A 6000-nucleotide genomic window follows, 5' to 3' on the forward strand; every position below is an offset into this window, starting at 1 on the left:
AAATACTCTGAAGAATATTAAACTGTACAACACAGGTTAACATGAAATTTGTTTACCATTATGATGTTAATGAGATTACACGTTCCTTGAATTAACCACTTTTTTTCTTTATCTAGTTGAGACCAAGTCTCTCTGTGTAGCCCAAGCCAGCCTGGAACTCACTATATAACTCAGGTTAGCCTTGAACTCACAGAGATCCGCCTCTCTCTGCTGCCCAAGTGCTGGGATTAAAGGTGTGTGCTGCGCACCATCACACCTGGCTCGATTTCTTTCTTTCTTTTTTTAATTCTTTTTCTTTCGTGTGTGTGTGTGTGTGTGTGTGTGTGTGTGTGTGTGTGTGCAAATGATACAGGGATGGAGGTCAGAGAACAAGTTTGTGGAGTCAGTTCTCACCCTCCATCTCTACACGGGTTCCAAGGGTAGAACCCAGGTTGCCTGGCTCGCATGGCGAACATCTTTGCCACTGGGACATTTCGCTAGTCCAGCTTCTCCTCTCTCCCTCCCTCTCTCGCCCTCTCTCTCTTTCTCTTTCTCTCCCTCTCTCTCTCCCCCCTTTTCTCTCCCCAGTGTCTAACATAAACCAGTCTAGCCTCAAACTTACTATGCAGCTGAAGATGATTATCAACTCCTGATCCTCCTGCCTTCACTTCCCCAATGCTGGGAAGATATAATTCAACCACCAAATCTGGTTGTGCAATGCTGGGGACAGGGACGGGACCCAGGGCTTTGCGCATGCTCACCACATCTGGTTCTGCAGTGCTGGGGACTGGCACTGGGATGAGACCCAGGGCTTTGCGCATGCTCACCACATCTGGTTCTGCAGTGCTGGGGACGGGGACGGGGACTGGGACGGGACCCAGGGCTTTGAGCATGCTCACATCTGGTTGTGCAGTGCTGGGGATGGGGACTGGGATGAGACCCAGGGCTTTGCGCATGCTCACCACATCTGGTTCTGCAATGCTGGGGACGGGGACTGGGATGAGACCCAGGGCTTTGCGCATGCTCACCACATCTGGCTCTGCAATGCTGGGGACGGGGACTGGGATGAGACCCAGGGCTTTGCGCATGCTCACCACATCTGGTTGTGCAGTGCTGGGGATGGGGACAGGGATAGGACCCAGGGCTTCTCACATGCTAGGCGAGCACTCTGTCCACTGGCCCTCATCCCAGCCTGGGACTTCTGATTTTGTAGATAAATAAACTAAGGCTCAGAGGGTTTTAAGGTCACAGCTGGGCAGCTCCAGGGCTGGTCTTAGTAGAGCACTGTGGTCTTCTGTCAGTCGTAACATTAGGCCACAGCTTCTGACATGCTTGTCACACGTGGAGGCCGTTGACCAAAATGTGGCTGTTTTGTTGTTTTATAATAATTATTATTACTTATGTTTGCGATTTCTCTTACATTTATTTGGAAGGGGAACATGTGCACACTATTCATACGGAGGTCAAAGAACAACATTCAGGAATGAACGTTTTTCTCTTTCCTCCACCGTGTGGTCCTGGAGATCGAAGCCAGGTCATCAGGCTTGGTAGCAAGTGTCCTCACCCACCGAGCAGTCTTGCTGGCCTAGTGACTTTTTTGTATTTAATTTAAATTTATTCATTCATTCATTAGGGATGGGGTCTCTTTGTACCTCAGGCTGGTCTTCACTCTTGGTCCTCCTGCCTCACAGCCTGGCTGGGATGACCGCCATGGGACATCAAGTATGGCTGTGTTTTGTTTTGCAGCAGGGCCTCCCTATATAGGCCAGGCTAGCCCAGGAAAAAAACCAAACCCTCTCCCAAAAAATTTCAGCAACACACCTGCCTCAGTTTCCCAAGAGATGAGGTTATAAGTGGGAGCCACCATACTTGGCTAGAGTGTTGGGGTTTCTTTTATTTTTTAATAATATTTGCTATGTATATAGTATTCTTTCTGCATGCCTGCACTCCAGAAGAGGGCGCCAGATCTCATTACAGATGGCTGTGAGCCACCATGTGGGTGCAGGGAATTGAACTCAGGACCTCTGGAAGAGCAGTCAGTGCTCTTAACCTCTGAGCCATCTCTGCAGCCCAGAGTGTTGGGGTTTCTTGACAATTTACTTGTTCTTCGGAGGGAGTGGGGCACATGCATGCCGCAGCACACACGAGGGTCAGAAGAGGACTTCATGGGGTCATTCTCTCCCATGTTTACAAGGGTTCCTGGGATCCAGCTCCGGTTGTCAGGCTTGAGGCAAGCACCTTTCCCTGCCCAGTCATCTCGCCGCCAGAGTCTGAGGTTTTAATTTGCTTTGCTTCCCCTCCACACACACCCACCCCTGCCCAAAACAGGGGCTGGCTGTGTAGATCAAGTTAGGCAGGAACGGGGGCAATCAACCATCTCTCAAGCTCCTGAGAACTGGGTACAGCTTAATTTTTATTAAGTCACATTAACAAATGTGATATGTTGAGAATGTTATAAAAACTAACAATGCTGAGACTGCCAGGCGGTAGTGGCGCACGCCTTTAATCCCAGCACTCGGGAGGCAGAGGCAGGCGGATCTTTGTGAGTTTGAGGCCAGCCTGGTCTACAGAGCGAGATCCAGGAAAGGAGCAAAGCTACACAGAGAAACCCTGTCTCGAAAAACCAAAAAACCAACCAAAAAAAAAAAAAACAACAACAACAACAACAACAAAAAAAAAACAATGCTGAGACCCCAGGAGGTATAGCTGAGTGGTAGAGCCCCTGCCTAGAATCCCCCAGTGAGGGGCTGGGGTGTGGCTCAGTGGTAGAGCCCCTGCCTAGAATCCCCCAGTGAGGGGCTGGGGTGTGGCTCAGTGGTAGAGCCCCTGCCTAGACTCCCCCAGTGAGGGGCTGGGGTGTGGCTCAGTGGTAGAGCCCCTGCCTAGACTCCCCCGATGTTGGTTATTCCTGATGCTCCTTATATGCTTGCTCAGTGTGACTTGGTACTCATTGGGGATTCAGCAGTAGAGGAGGCTTTGAGAAAACTCAAAGAAGGAATCACACCGAAGAACAAGGATCACAACCTCTCTAGCAAACTAATCAAATCACCAGCGAGGGGCTGGGGGCGTGGCTCAATGCCTATCTTGCTGAAAGCTCTGAGTTCCACCCCAAACACCATAACAAAGAAAGAAAGAAAGAAGGAAAGAAAGAAAGAAAGAAAGGAAGAAAGAAAGAAAGGAAGGAAGAAAAAAATTTAAAAAACCCCAGAACTAGGGAGCCAGAGGCCAGCAGCTCTCTGTGAGTTCAAGAGCAGTCTGGTTGACTTACCCAGACCCTGTCTCAAAAGGAAGTAAGTGACTAGTGAAACTGAAACCCAGGGGAGCAGTGCACACCCGTGGTCCTATCACTCTGGAGGAGGAAGAAACAGGAAGCTCAGTTATTCAAGGCCATCCCTCCAACGGCTGGCAAGTTCAAAGCCACCCTTGACCACATCAAAATAAATGAAACCAATGAATAAAGGAATTGATGGAACGGTTGGGGAGAGTAGACCAGGCAGGCCTTGTTGCGAGCCATGGCAGGTAACAGAGACAGTCTGAAACCTCCGGCTTCCCCCATCACATCCCCCTGGAGGGAGACAGAGGAGGGCGCGGCGGTGGCGGCAGCGGCAGACTGTGGAAGAGTATGTGAGCTTCCGTCTCAGGTTTGCTCAGCTTCGGCTTGGTTCCCTCCTGAGCCGGGGAGCTCATGACCTCCCGGCTTGTAGGCACCTCTCCGGAGCAGCAGAGGTGGCTGATTTTTAAAGTGGCAGCCGCCTGTCACCCAGCACCCGTCGGTGCCAAACTGTGGGCTGAATGGAATGCCTCCGCTGCAAATGTTCACCCCAACCCTAGAAGGGAAGGTACTGTTTGTTCTCACACATTTAACACGGGAGGAAACCTGTCCGCCTCCCCCTGCTCCCGGCCACATGGGCGGGCGCTGATGCTCAGGCTGCCTTCTGTTAGCATCGTCGGGAAAGGCTCCCGTTCCAAACCTCAGCTCACAGGGGTTAGGTTGAGTCTATCTCTTTTCAGGAGAATTCGCCCCATCCAGGCCCAGCCCAGTCCTCTGGCCACATGTGACCCTGTTGGGGGCCAATGAATGGTGGCTGAGGCAGGAGGCTTGGATCCTAGGCGCCCGCTTGGAGAGCATAGTGAACTCTTTGCTAAAATAACATTAACGATGAAATAAGGGTTGAGGAATGTGGCTCAGTGGATAGAGTCCTTGCCTAGCAACCGTGAAGACCTGGGTTCAATCTCCAGCACTAATTGGTACAAACCGGTTCTGCCATCACTTGGGAGATGGAAGCGGGAGGATTAGAAGTTCACAGTCATCGTTAAGAATACTGGCGGTGGACTGGTGGTGGTGGGCGGTGGTGGGCGGTGGTGGTGCACGCCTTTAGTCCCAGCACTCGGGAGGCAGAAGCAGGCAGATCTCTGTGAGTTTCAGGCCAGCCTGTTCTACAGAGTGAGATCCAGGACAGTCCGAGTAAGGTTACACAGAGACTACCTGTCTGGGAAATAAACAAGCAAACAAAAAGAACATATATTTGAATCTTTGGTTTCTAGTTAGTGGAACTGTTTGAGAAGAATTAGGAGGCGTGGCTTTGTTGGAGGAGGTGTGTCCCTGGGGTGGTCTTTGTTGGAGGAGGTGTCCCTGGGGTGGGCTTTGTTGGAGGAGGTGTGTCCCTGGGGTGGGCTTTGTTGGAGGAGGTGTTATCACTGGGGTGGGCTTTGTTGGAGGAGGTGTTATCACTGGGGTGGGCTTTGTTGGAGGAGGTGTGTCCCTGGGGTGGGCTTTGTTGGAGGAGGTGTGTCACTGGGGTGGGCTTTGTTGGAGGAGGTGTGTCACTGGGGTGGGCTTTGTTGGAGGAGGTGTTATCACTGGGGTGGGCTTTGTTGGAGGAGGTGTGTCCCTGGGGTGGGCTTTGTTGGAGGAGGTGTGTCACTGGGGTGGGCTTTGTTGGAGGAGGTGTGTCCCTGGGGTGGGCTTTGTTGGAGGAGGTGTGTCCCTGGGGTGGGCTTTGTTGGAGGAGGTGTTATCACTGGGGTGGGCTTTGTTGGAGGAGGTGTTATCACTGGGGTGGGCTTTGTTGGAGGAGGTGTGTCTCTGGGGTGGGCTTTGTTGGAGGAGGTGTGTCCCTGGGGTGGGCTTTGTTGGAGGAGGTGTTATCACTGGGGTGGATTTGAGGTTCAAAGGCCCAAGGCAAGCCTGGCTTGCTCTCTACCTACAACTCTCTGGATCAGATGTGAGCTCTTAGCTTCTGCTCCAATGCCATGCCTGTCTGCCACCACACTCCCTGGCATGATGGTCATGGGCTCTCACCCTCTGAAGCTGTAAGCAAGCCCCCAATTAAAGGCTTCCTTCTACATGTTGCCTTGGTTATGGTGTTTCAACACAGGGACAGAGCAGTAACTAAGACAGATCCCCAGCACTGACGTGGCGGCTCAAAACAATCCAATACTCGCCAGGTGGTGGTGGTGCATGCCTTTAATCCCAGCACTCGGGAGGCAGATACAGGTGGGTCTCTGTGAGTTTGAGGCCAGCCTGGGCTACAGAGTGAGTTCCAGGACAGCCAGGCTACACAGAGAAACCCTGTCTCAAAAAAAAAAAGAGAGAGAGAGAGAGAGAGAGAGAGAGAGAGGGAGAGGGAAAGGAAAAGGAGGAGCAACTCCACAAAGCTGTCCCCTGACCACCACACACATGTGACACCTGTACCTCCTCATCATGCACAAGAACATGCAATAATAAATAAATGAATAAGTAAGTAATATGGAGAGCCTGCCTTGGGGGAATCACAGAGAAATATGGAAATGTAGACACAGCTTCATGGCATCAAGCTGTGATTGAAGTGATATTCACTTGTTTCTCTTTTTCTCCCTCCCCCACACACTCTCTGTTTTTTACTTATTTGGTAAGCCAATACATTTTCCTAGTCCAGTGTGTTGTGTAGCCAAGGCTGAGAAATTCCTGATGAATCCCCTGCTTCTCTCCAAGGCCTCCCAGAACTAGCCCTGTACTCGACTACTCTGAGTCCTGGGGAC

The sequence above is a fragment of the Peromyscus eremicus genome, chromosome 1 (genome assembly GCF_949786415.1).
Source record: "Peromyscus eremicus chromosome 1, PerEre_H2_v1, whole genome shotgun sequence".
NCBI lineage: Eukaryota > Metazoa > Chordata > Mammalia > Rodentia > Cricetidae > Peromyscus > Peromyscus eremicus.